Source organism: Streptopelia decaocto (assembly GCF_964273445.1).
Source record: "Streptopelia decaocto genome assembly, chromosome: 2".
Classification (NCBI taxonomy): Eukaryota; Metazoa; Chordata; class Aves; order Columbiformes; family Columbidae; genus Streptopelia; species Streptopelia decaocto.
The window spans coordinates 57712737-57726548 of NC_138655.1; the positions used below are offsets into that span (position 1 = coordinate 57712737).

At 35.0% G+C, this 13812-nt stretch overlaps 1 protein-coding gene across 1 annotated transcript in view; it reads right to left on the reverse strand.

The window, feature by feature from the left end:
* The window catches only part of CDH19 (cadherin 19), a 70704-nt gene extending 57691 nt beyond the window's left edge, over window positions 1-13013 (reverse strand). Inside the window, exon 1 of the mRNA XM_082043775.1 lies at window positions 12919-13013. The gene's annotated coding sequence lies outside the window, so the exon portion shown is untranslated. The remainder of the gene's footprint in view (window positions 1-12918) is intronic.
* Between the last annotated feature and the right edge of the window lie 799 nt (window positions 13014-13812).

Here is a 13812-nt window from a genome sequence, read left to right on the forward strand (position 1 = left end):
AGGCCTGCTGCACTGCAACTTTCCTAAATAGCATTGGCAAATACTGTAAATATCATGAACATTCTTTGGGAAACGGTAGAAAGATATTTTAATAACTGAATGTACCTATAAATTCAATATCTCAGAGAACCAATTCTATAGAATTCAGTTCCGTAGATTAATGAATTCTGTACCTCTTTTTTTGTGAGATTCCTGAGTACATCATTTATTCGTTTTAATCCTGCAATTGTGAAAAGAACAGCCCAAATGAGAATTGCCACTGCAGCTTTATTGTATTTTATGTTGCTTTATTTCATTATTTTCTTGCATTTTAATTCCAGTGCCAGCTTTCAGCAGGATGTTGAACCTGAAAGTTTCCCCTGCACATTTAATTCAAATAAGACTGACACCTATATGTCTCCCTGGGTGGATTTTCACTGCTCATCATGCTATTAGACTTTATGTATAGATTTACAATTTGTTTCATGCCAACTATCTCTCATTGTTACAGGTGGCTTAAGTCCTTTTATAGATTCTTGCCCAGGACTTGTAAATAAATGTAAACTTGTAAATAAATGGCATGAGAGGCAACAGGATGTGGAAAACTATTCAGAGAAAGAAAAAGAAGATTGTTAACAAAAGTGAAAGAAAACAGGGAACAGCTAGATATGACACTATTGTACATTTGTTTCATTGTCCCATACAATAATAGAAGGGTTGTGGATATTTTTGTGATTTTAGGTAAGTTTTGCTTTGTCTGGAAAGCTCTAATGAGCTGTAAGATAACATAGGCAGCTGTCTTAATGACGGGTTTCCTCTCATTTCCCTTCTCCAACCTCCACTACTGTTCAGGACTTTTTCACATTTTAGAGCTATATTATTGAAAATGTTATTATAAGATGTCCTATAATTCAGGACTTCTGATATAAAACTAGATTTATTTTTTTTTTTTTCAGTTAGGTATTTTTTTCCCGCAAAGGGTGTTATGGACCATATAAAATTTGTATTGTCTGTACTACAACCTATTTAGCCTTCAACAGTAAGTGTTAATTTTAAAGTGAATATCTGTCCTCTCAACACTCAAAATTAAAAGACCACTCTGAAGATCAGTGCCAAAATCCCAGAGATCTAACTGCTTTCACAAAAGACATCATATGCCAGTGTGCAGTGATTTAAAGCCAGCCAGTAACTATCACACAGCGGCTTGCTCATTCCCATCAGTGGGATGGGGGAGAGAATCAGAAGAATAAAAGTGAGAAAACTCATGGGTTGAGATAAAAGCTGTTTAATAAATAAAGCAAAATCTGCACATGCAAGCAAAGCAAAACTAGGAATTTATTCACTACTTCCCATTGTCAGGCAGGTGTTCAGCCATCTCCAGCAAAACAGGGCTCCATCATACATAACGGTTACTTGGGAAGACAAACACCGTAACTGTGAACATTCCCCTCTTCCTTCTTCTTCCCCCAAAATATATACTGAGTATGATGTCATATGCTACGGAATATCCCTTTGGTCAGTTGGGGTCAGCTGTCCCGGCTGTGTCTCTTCCCAGTCTTTTGTGTATTCCCTGTCTTCTCACTGGCAGGCCATTTTTAGAAGTTGAACATTCTTGACTGCTTCAATGACTAAAACATCAGTATGTTATCAAACTATACCAGCTACTGTGAAGAAAATTAACTCTATACCAGCTGAAACCAGGACATAGTGTAATGAATGGAAGTGTATTTTCTTACACAGGGTATTTCCAATATATAGACATTCTCAGTTACCTTGGGTTGAAACTTCATTCAGAAGTACATAATAATTTCACTAGTGTATTGTTTAAAGAAACCTAATATTAAAGTATTTAGACAACTGGCTGAAAATTCATGTAGAGATAAACTGGGATTACTCCCTGGTCTCACGTTTTGGCTATAGAGAAGATACACAAAAAAGCACTACAATTATTTTAGTACTGAGTTCCTGCTGTTATTACCAGCAACTGTCACCTAGGAAAGCAAATGCTGTACATTTTCCCTCTCATTTTCATTCAAATTGCTTTTGTGACCTCCTCACCCTAATTGAAATACGACTCAAAATGCAGGTTGCTAATACTGATTATGTTATTGCATGATTTCACCCTCGCAGCCATACGCTAACAAAGGAGACAAAACAGAGACAGGGAGTTAGCATGGTGCTGTGGAATCTTAAGCATGGCACAGAAATCCCCCTCTCTGGGAAGGGGCTAGGGTTGTTATCCACATAAATAGTGTTAGGATATCAATGTGAAAACAAAAATAATCCCCACTAGATAGACTGTGCATTTTTCCTAGCAAATAAATAGGAGAGTTTTAAGCTTTCTTAGTAGAATATGAAAATAAGCTCCACTCTGTGGAGTAACCAATCAATCTACTGTGTTAACTTTACTCATTGCTGAAATAGCGTCAAGAAGAATTAGGTAAAAGAAAAGGAAACAATGTAGGAAACATTCAGTCACAATCTCCAAAAGGAAAGAGGTAACATGCCAGCTATAACATGGAGTAGGTAAGAGATTCCACATCCTTTAAATTTGCTTTTTGCAATGTCTTGCCATTTTCTGTCCTTAGTATCAGGTGAGTTTTACAGAATGCACACAGCATTATTTAAAATAAATATTTAAAATAAATCCAAGCTGATCAAATTCTCTGAAATGCTTCAAATGCTTCTGTCTGCTAAATAGAATAAAAAACAAACAAAAAAACAAACAACAAAAAAACCCAACCAACCAACCAAACAAACAAAACCAAAACACAACAAAAAAAGCCCCCACCTCATAGAAATCCAGTGGGTTCATATAAACAGTAAAAGAGACCATCTTTATCCATGGTTCACATCACTTGATATTTTTTCAAGTATCGACATCAGACTGGATGCTGAACTATTTACAGCTAGGATCAGAGACCAAGCAAGCTTTGTGAAAATGTAACCTTAAAGCAAAATATGTTCCATTATCAGGATTCTCACAATTCAATCTATTTGGATTTACCATATCATTTTTGTGGAAACAGCAACTTATTCAACATACAGGTGACATAATTTGCCTGCAATGTAAGCACTTCACCTTGAAGAGCACTTCTTCCACTGGCTTTCAAGTAGAACACTGTTTTGTATTAAAAATGCGGTTCTACCTGTGCTAAATGGTAAATGAATTGTAAGTATACTCCTTTTTACCCCCTTAGAGGATTACCTTGCTCTTCTGCAATCCTCCCAAAGAATAGTTTATACTTCATAGCTTATAGTTTAACATATGTTTTTTCAGCAGCATAACAACTTTAACCTGCTTTTTCTTTTTTGTCTACCACCAGTCACTTTTGCTGCCCCTGGTCACCTCCTCTTGTTGTTTCTTGTTTGAATGGACAATTTTTATGCTATGAATTGAACAAGGCATTGTTATTTACAACTTGTGACAGTACAATAGAGGAGACAGTTTAAAGGGAGGAAATGTCTGGTAAGGTAAGAGGATGGCTGGGATGCTTACAACATATTTATGGCCTCAGCTTCTCAAGAAAGATGGGGCTGTTTTTTCTCAAGGTTAAGGTTAATCTCATCATGTCACAGGGCTTTTTCTTGCATAGTGTTCAGTTTTTTTGAACTTCCTAATGCCTAATGTCTAAGAACTCCTTTCAGCCTCATTACATCTAAATCTAATGCTTGTTCAACTTTAGAATGCTGAGACAATATACCCAAAGCAATACTTTTCTTTTATCGTGTTGGAAGCAGAGGGATGAGAAAAAAAACTGAAAGAAAATTAATATTTCCAGATAATGCCTTTTGATAAGATTTTAGCACATTTTCCTAACTGATACATAAATAAGACTGGCTCAATACAAGGATCAATGCAAAAGAGAAAGTATTTGAAACTTATTCACTTTACGCATCTAATAACCAAGACTCTCCCTGGCTTTCTCATTACAGAAAGAGGTCTTTGGGTGGAGTTTAATGGAGTAAACTGAACTCTACAGGCTTTGTTTAAATTTATCAGCAGATGACAAATTAATCTCAAAACATGGTAAAATACTTCCCTGCTATAAAAGTAACCTGCAAGAAGGTTACAAGAGAAATCCTTTATATTTATTTTTATTTTATCACAGATTCAGAAATGGGAGACTTAGAGGGTGTTATGAATACTGGAAAACAAAACACAAACAAATTACATATACAATTACTGGAATTTTAAAAGTATTTCAGAAGTTCAAAGCGTAAAATAAGTTCTGACACTAAAAAGGGCAGCTTTTTAACACACCATTAGTATCACTGGTGGACTATTTCTATGTAGCCAGGTTGTGGCCTCGTAATGGTCAAAAAAACCCTCCAACTTACATTTAGAAATTAAGAAGCTTATATGTGACTTAATGAACATACTGCGGAATAATTTTTTAATATATGTTGTTTATTTTTTTTAAAAATGGTAAATAATAGTAAATGCACAGTCCTTTATGCAAAATTACCAATGTGTGTTGATAGTTAGGTAATTAATGGAGAAGTTCTGAAGATCTAAAACTGAGATATGCCCTCTAAAAACCTTGCAGTCACCGTGACTTCAGTGCAGAATCTCTAAATGAAATCTTAAAAAAAAAAAAAAAAAAAAGGTTTTCTGTGTCATTCTATTATCATGGTTTAAAAAGAAGTTGGTGCTTAAGAATAAAAATGCTGGGTTTTGCATGTGAAAACCACGCAACTTAGCATTTTAGTTTTTCAAAACTTGAAAAAGGTTGTTTGTTTTCTTTCAATTTATTTTCTTTCTTCAGAGAGGGATGTAGGAACATATAACTTTAAATCTGAATTTTCAACAAGATTTTTAACTAATTATGAACCAATTTTTAACTGACTGTTAATATAATGAAGCAATAGAGAGCAAGACTGAGCAGGCCATGACTAATAAAATGATTTGTTCTTAGTGCAGCAGCATCCTGCATGCCTGAGCTTGGTGGTGTGACTGGCAGCAGGGCTGGGCTGGCTCAGCATCCTCTGGGTAACTCCTTCATCCCCCTGCAAGAGGCAGCAAGCCATCGGAGGCTGCTGAGGCTGTCACCTATGGTTCTCCTTCACATCACGCAATCGATGTGTCTGACAGGCAAATACCTTGCATTGTCTTTTACAGAGATGAACTTGCCACTGCTTTTACACCTATTAAGGAAGGAAACATTAATGCTGCCCTCTTCTCTCTAGGGTTTTCTACATGCTACCTCTGACTGTGTCCTAAATGAATCAAGAAATCAATTTGAAGCCTCTCTGTCTCAGTTAAATCAAACTTATTCACAGTTTCTGCTAAGTAAAAAACATCTAGCACTTCACCACAGGTACCCACTGTCACTTTGACAAGATGCATCAGAGCTTTGTCCAAAAATATAATGCAATGTCCAAAATGTTTTGTTTTCTTTTTTTATCTTTACTTTTTTACAATTTTATTACATTGCCTTAACTAGTAGTGTTTGTGTGAATTAATTCTACTCCTAGAATCACTGCCTGCTAAACAGAACTGCTAAATGAGGTGGAAACAATAATTTTATTACCAGAAGAACAGAATATAATATGGAAAAAGTTCCTTTTTATTGAAAAATTGTGACTATAAGATGAAATATTACAGTGTTTGCTATGGACTCAGATATTATAGGCCTACTAATAACCTCAGAGTTCATCTAAGTTTTTTCCATGCATGAGAATGATTATTCTTTATGGCATAGATAACATTTTTAGTTTTAATAATACAAAGCCTGAGGCTCCCATGTGTTTTTAAGACTGCATTTGTTAATTTAATCACCTGAAAGTTAAAGACCTAGTGTAATGTGCATATGCTAGCACCCTGAATAGTCAATGGAAAGAGAAAGGCATCTGTGTTGTACTGCATTGTAAGAAAGGTGGCTAACCTATGAAGTCAAAATCACCCTCTTTCTGTCTAGAGAGGATATTTGCAATTAACCTAAGCTACTAAATTACCTAAAAGGCATCTACAAACAGATCAGAAGAACTGCATTCTTAATCTTATTGCCATCCCCACAGATATATTCTATATTTGAGCAAATTCTTTCACTTTTGAATTAATGTTAATAATAGTGAAGATCAAGGTATGTCTTGTTAAGTATGTTAGTACTAATTTACATTTAGGAGTGTAGCTCACAGTATCTGTGCTAGATGTGTTTTGTATTTTAGGTAGACATGGACTGCTCCAGTAAAGGAAATTAGACCAGAACAAATTTATTTGATAGATTAACTACCATAAAATAATGTTTGAAATTCTCATAAAACACGCTCTCTGTTTTCTTGGTACAAGTGACTTTGAATTATAAAACAAGCCTTTTTAGAAACCATTTGTCTCTAGTCTGGACAAGAGGAATAATGTTATCCGAAGGACTGGATACTTCTGTAAGTTTTCCAGTCTACCAAAAAAAAAAAAAGTTCAGGAAACTTTCACTCACACATTTTGAATCCCTGCTTAACATAGCTGATTACCAGAATGCTTTTCCTCCATATGACTAGTATGATTTATGATCAGTATGATTACTATCATAATGTCATAATAGCATGGTATCATCCTGTCATATGCAAATCATAAATATAATGTCATAGCATAGAAAGAAAATAAGCATGTTTCTTTTGGATGTGAAAAAACATCACAGCCAAGCTTTATTTCCATACTTTGTAATTTTCTGTGATTTTGACACATATATGTATGAAAACTCACACATTTTTCATGCTTTACAAATGAACACGATTTCAGTCTTTTACTGACAAACAATTCATTCTCCAACAGATTCTGCCATGTGAGCCTGTAGTTTCATCTTACTTCCCTGGTTTAGGTGTTTCAAGCTTTGCTCTAACATACCCAGACTTAAAAAAGAAAACCTACACACAAAAATTAAAAATTCCTAGAAGTCTAAAGTTGCTGTCTGTGAAAGGTCACTGAAATTCTTTCCCCACAATTTATGGTCAGATAACTTACTGAAACAGTAACTTTCTATTGTCTAATTTGAGATTAGTAATACTCAATAATATAGTCTATACTTTTTATAATGCAAAACTTTTTGCTGTGCTGCCTTGTTTTCATTTGAAACAAAATGGACTGAATCAGGTTATAGTAACTCAGACTTCAGCAGCATTTCTCCACATGGAAAACAGCTATTATTCTGGAGAGGTTATCTATCAGGAAGGAAAAAAAACTGGACAGAAAAGCACAAATCTATTATTTATATGACAACTTGCCAGTTATTCACAATTTTGAATTATTTACATTTCCAGTTTGTATAATATATCTGAGAAATATGATTATAAATTTGTATTTCAGAGTTTCTTTGAATGCTTCATACATGTAACAAACCCATATTTGCCGACACTGTATTTGGGGGTGAGTTCTTGCTTTAAATTTTCCTTTGACACAATAGTTTAATTTGTAGGGAAAAAAAAATATATTGTCTGCTAAGAAAACATTTTTTATTTTAATGTAATTTAATTTTGGGTGTGGTATTAAGGACCTGGTGTAATAGGATTTTATTTTTTTTTTTAATATTTTAAAGGTGGATTGATAAGAGCAGACATTTACTTGTCTGGATTGTTTGTATGGTGGTGGTGGAACTAACTGGCTGTGCCTGTTCAAGAGAGGACCTTTTAGAATCTGGGCTGGGTTTAGCACCTGAGGGGGATTAGGCTTCCATTGCACACAGCTTGCAGTGCCACCCCATGTTAGCTGGTTTTCTGATTTATTTCTTGAGATATTTGCTACCTTTCCATATGTGCATGGCTGGGCCTGGCAGTGCTAGGATCTGAACCCCACCGCACAGAGGAGCAGCCCTGTCACCAGGACAGCGAAGAAGCTCAGGTACAGCCAGCCTCCCCACAGCTGCAGGAGCTACCAGCAGAGGAGAAAAGCCCAGAGGGACCCAGCCACAGCCACAGCCACAGCCATTTCCATGGGCTGGTGCAGGATGCTGAGGGGATTTAAACAGAATGTTTCAGTTGGATATTGATGGAGTTGGTGTTGTTCAGGGAGAGACCCTGGAGGTACATCGGGGAGGGACCCCACGAGTACATGCGAGAGGACTCTAAGAGGATACAAGAGAGACCCAGTGACCCCCATGGCCATATTCTGGTCTGTGCACCACACAGTGGGAGCTGCTGGGCTGACCTGCCTGATCTTCCTCTTGGCAGGCACCATTTTTTCCCAGTACAGACCAGGGGAGTCATATCATATAGCTATGATTAAAATGTTCAGACATCTGAGACCATTCAGTCTCCACACTGTCAAATTGGTCTTAAGCCGTGACAGTCTTTGAGTCTAGGCTCTGTTTTCCCATAATCTTTAAGCGGGGAAAAAACTTTTCATAGGATGATCAATTAAGAAAAACAGCTGAGCTAAAGAACTGAGTAGAACAATATTACATGTAAGGACCAACAAAATTTGTCTAATTTTATACATTTGCTTACACTTCTGAAAGCATGCATATGAAAAGCTGAACAATCAGCATTGTTTATCTCTATGTGACATTTCCAAACGCTGTTTATGTATTTCATGGGTCAGTCTTTTATGAAAATAGCCATGTATACCTGCTATCTAAATATCTGGCATTTGAAACCAATTCAATTTATATGTTAAATTTGATGTTAGGGGAAAACCAATACACTTAGCACATTTTCGTTCTGTAAGTCTGGTTGTCATCTTAATTTGTCTGGAAATGTCTTTTTATTTTCCAGAGGAACCTCATGGGATATAAAGTAACATAAATCACTCTAGCTCATCTACTACTGGGAATTACTGCTAAGGGTAAATTTTGGCCCAGCCCATATTTGTCACAATAATATAAAAAAAAAAAAAAAAAAGAGAACCAGCAGTGCAGCAGTGCCCTTAATCTTCTTCAGTGGATATCTGCACCTCATTTAGAGAGATAGAGAGAACAGCTGTTTGAAAATGAACAGGACAGCAAACAAGCACTGTTTTCTAATTTGCTAGTGAAGATGGAATTTTAGTTTGCTCTGTATCTCCTTTCAAATTTTCCCTCTGATTTTCTGCATGCTCCACAGAAATCTGGGGTGCCTGGGAAGGGTATTGTGAACATGACATAGCTCACAAATCCTTGGACAATGATGCCTTTTTTTGGTTTTCATCTGAAGAATGAAAGAGGGAAGGAATTTGCACCATTTAGAGAAAAAATTCCCATTTCAAATAACCTCAAATGTCATGGATAAGTCAAAAGGCAACTAAAGTTAAGACAACTCCTAGTCTGTGTCCATTTTCTCAAAAATACGTGCAAATGAGTCAGGCTGCTAGGGAGGTTTTGTAGAAATTTGAACATTCATACTCCTCATGCCCACACATAACACAGAGCATGGTTTTATGTAGAGGCATGTGTGCTTGTATGACTGTTTTCAGTAAATTTCAAAAAATATGCAGAGAATACTTGGAGTATTTTGGATCATAAAAACCATTGCACGCTGCTGAGTTATGAGTTTCTCAGTTTTATTTATGAAGTTTGTTAGAGTGTTCATGAAATTTTCAGACCACTTCCAATCATCCAGAAATCATAGATTAACAGTTTAACAAAAACTCTAATCTTCTGGTTTGGCTCCTGTATTTAGTCATCATGAGCAAAAATCCCAGGAAGTGAGCTGTGTTTGTTCGTGACCACATCCAGTGAACCAAAATCTGTTTAGCAAGCAATATAAGACATAGCTCCTTCTTCTATCCCCAGATAAATGTTGTTTCAGATATCTTAATCTCACATAACAATTTAAAACTGTTAAAAATGTAATTTTCTTTGCAAAGCCTTTTGATCCTATTTTTTTTTTTTTTTTTCTGGCCAGTTTTGAAAGATGGCATTATCCCGCTTCAACTTATGAACTGTGGGAGGGTAAAAATTACTGTATTGCCACATATATTGTTCTCTGCATACTCTATGTATCCTATTCACCATTTTGGAAAGGTTCTCTGCAGAGAAAGGAGTGTGCACCATAGTCTTGTTACCATCGTCCCTTTTAATTGTCAGAATGTAAACAATTAAGGGCCACAAACCTTCTTTATGCTGCATGAAAATGAGGGCAGCGGGTTTAAAATGTTTGTTCATATAACAACAATATATAACACTGCTAAATATAGTTGAAAAAAACACTTTAAACAGAAAATTGTCAAAAAAATATAAAACTTCAAGAACTTTAAACTGATATTTTGTCTACCCTTTTTATTTACCACTGACTGTCTTAAAGATTTGTAAAATAGTGACAAAGAGTTTATTTTGCAGAGAGCTTTTATCCTGGCTAGATTTGAATCGGAGTCTCTGATACACATGAAGACAGTGTTCAGCCACACTGAATTCCATTATTCTTTTGTTATTTACATTTTAGCATTTACTCTACAAATTTAACTGTGTATTGGAATATATAAATTTCAAAGTTCTCTATTTAGATATTTTTAATAACTTGTTTCAAGTATTATAATATTTTAGTTGCAGTACTGTATTACAGACATAATCTTTTATTGATGGTTTACTTCTTTTTTCCATTTGAATATCTTTTTTTTTTATTGTCTCAAAAAGAGTTTGATGTAACAGTTAGATTAGTGGCCTGGGAATAAGGGATTCTAATTTAATATCACCTTCTATTTACAAGGTCTTCACTGTGTTTACGTGCCTGACAGAAAGCCTGAGAGTAATGCCCTTTTGCGAACATTGTTAACAGTCACAGCTTGTTAGCACTAGCAATTACAATTCCATTAATGTTACAGGCAATGTGGTGTGGAGAGGAAACCTGTATCTGTGTAGTCAAAGCACAATTACATTCCCAGGCCTGTCCCATGTGGTCTTGTTGATATTACTCCATCCTCATCAGCTTTCTCTGTAATGGATATGTACTTTGCCTACTTAGCAGGATCTGGAATGAAACCTCCCACAATATTTTACTAGGTTAAGAAGACTGAAAGGATGGATATGAAACCTCCCACAATATTTTACTAGGTTAAGAAGACTGAAAGGATGGATAAGGAAGACATTCTGTAACACTTTGCTGTTTAGCATAATGTAGACACAAAAGGGCTTGGGGACATACTTAAAATAGAGAAAAAAGTTAGTAACCATGGTGGAATCCATTTCTACTGCCTGTGGTAGAAATCAAGACTTTCTGCAACTTCCAAAGTAAAACGGGAATAACAGTTTTCACCTACAAAATAACTCATACTTTAATTCAGTATCACCTACTGTATTGTTAGAACTGCTGGCAAAATTACCTGTTTTTAACTAAACTGGTTTGAGAAATAGCCAAATTTTTCTAATCAAAACTAAGCAAGAAGTTTCCAAATATATTTATAGTGAATGAGATGGACTACACAATGGAAATTTCACTCCAAAGAGTTAAAAAGTATAAAAGAAAATAAAACAAAGTACAATGCTGAAAATAAATCGGTAGCCTAAACGATAGGCATCCTTAAAATCTGCCTGTATAGGATATCATACATTGCTTTCTTATTTCAATGTAAAAATCAGCTGATAGTGTCTGACATTTACTTCAGGTTCGTAACTGTAAAACATTCTGAAATAGAGAGGCATCATATTGAGTTCATTTTAAAAATTTTCTATATGTTAGCAGTTCTGAATGTAAAAGGTGCTTTATAATTTCATAAACTACCTAACACTAGGTTAAAATACTTACATTTTAGTTCTAAAAAGGCATGGCTTTCTGTAGTAGAAATGCAATTTTGTTCTTCAATTTTAAACTACTTTTCCTAGGGTATTTTGAGGCAAGTCCCTCTTTCTTCCTCTCCTTTACCTAAAAATAATTTTAAGAATGGATTTTCATTATCTGATAGCTCTTAAACCTATGCATTTTTTTTTAGTCTCTAAAAAAGCAAAAAATCTGAAATCCAGACACAGTCTTATTTTATGTAAATGCTTGGTTTAACACTTCTAAGACAAAAATATTAAAACTTGAAATGTATCATTATAACTCCAAAAATTGAGTCCACAGATCAATTTTTGCACCTTAATGTAAATTTATCCTTGTATAAATTAGAAGTTTATCTGGAGTGCTTTTGCAACCACAACTGATTCTAAATCACAATCTATTTAAAAATAATAATATAGTCTAAAATCCATGTAATACCTACCAGTTTCATACCAAAATAATTTGTAGGAATGAACAAGCTGAGAGGGATTCAGAATTTTAGTAGACAATGAGCAGCTACTAAATATCTCTGGACTATATTCTACTGGCTGTTTCTTAACTACAGTCTAATCAGAGAACTTGAACATGAAAAATAAATTATAACTATACCTCCTATTAGAAGACTTAAAAAAGAAACATGCAATACAAATATTTGGATAGAATATACAGTGCCCAACTCTTTGAACATCTTCTTTATTAACCAATTGTCACTTTACACTTGACATCAAATAGAAGTAGATGCATCCCTTTTTTTTGTGGTCTGACAGATTTTAGAGTTGTCAGGTGTGAGATTATAAAGAGAAATGGGAACAGAAAAGTTAATATAATGTTAAGACAAAATAAAAAAGAAGATTCTTATTGCTACAGTAGAATGGAGAATAGCAAATCAGGGAGTGTTCCTGTAAAATAAGACTCTTCTTCAGCCTCAGAAGTTGTACACGTATTTTAGTGACAATCACTTGCATGAGTGTGGATGAAGCTATCACAAGGAGTCTCTCAGAGGTTGGGGTCTTGCAAAAAATGATTGATAATCAGCATGGAAGTTTTTCCTCCAGTAATTCCAACTTCAAAAGTTGCATTTTCACAGCTATAGAAGTTAGCCAGTGGACTCTGAGGAAACAAGAAAAGTGGATTTCTCCTTCTAGAGGTTTTGAGTCACTTCTGAGTTTGTCTTTGCCTGTTGTGATTCTTGCACCGCAGACACCCAGCTAAATGTTTTCATTTTTTTTTTGTTTGTTTGTTTTGGAGATAATAAAGAAAAAAAGATAGAGATCTTACCTGTGTAACATCAGGGCCTTCTAGTTTTAAAGTATGGGCATTGTAAAAAGTCGAATTAAACATCTGATGCAGAGAAGTAAGCAGTTTCCTTTCACTTCATAGATCCTTGGAAAGCTTTAGGAGTTACAGCTTCCTGCCAGTGTAAGTCACTTCTGCTTTTAGTTTTGAAAACTCACAGTGTGACACTGCTTACTTCATGCTATTTTGGGTGCCCTGAGTAAAACTCTGAACACAGGCACTTTTGTGCAGAACACCATAAGGCCTCTCTGATGTTCATTCAGAGTTCAGAATTAAAATGCAGAAGGCTCTAGCAAGCAAAATACAAGCTGATTTTCTTTTTCCTAGTGGAAAAAATAAAGTACTCCCTGGCAAGTAACCAAAGTCGTGGGAAGGTAATTCATTTTGTGTGAGAGTATTTTGCAAGTGAAAGGGATATACTCTCTGTTTAGAGATTAGTCAGGGAAACAAGCGATCAATTTAGAGTAGTCACAGAAGTTACTAAAAGAAGAGAGTTTCTACAGTCCGGTTTTGCCCTCCAGCTTTTTTTTTTTTTTTCAAATACTTTAGTTTCCAGAATCACAAAATCTTCATGCTCATAAAAAACCACAGGTCCAAGGTATTGGTTTATGGTTTTACATATTTTGAGTGATTTACTAAATAAATAATTTTGTTTTCTTGCAACTGTCTAAAAAAGTTGGGTTTTATCTGCTAGCTAGGGTTGGGTTTATATAGTCAGTTGAAAACATAATATAAATAATATAATCATCAATAAAAAGAAATAAAACTCTGAAAATCTTGTTGAAAAATTATGCAGAAGACTATATTTTTCATAGAAATCATATAAATTATTTTTTTTCTCAAGTAAGTTTAGGAAATCTTGAACAACAATTCAAG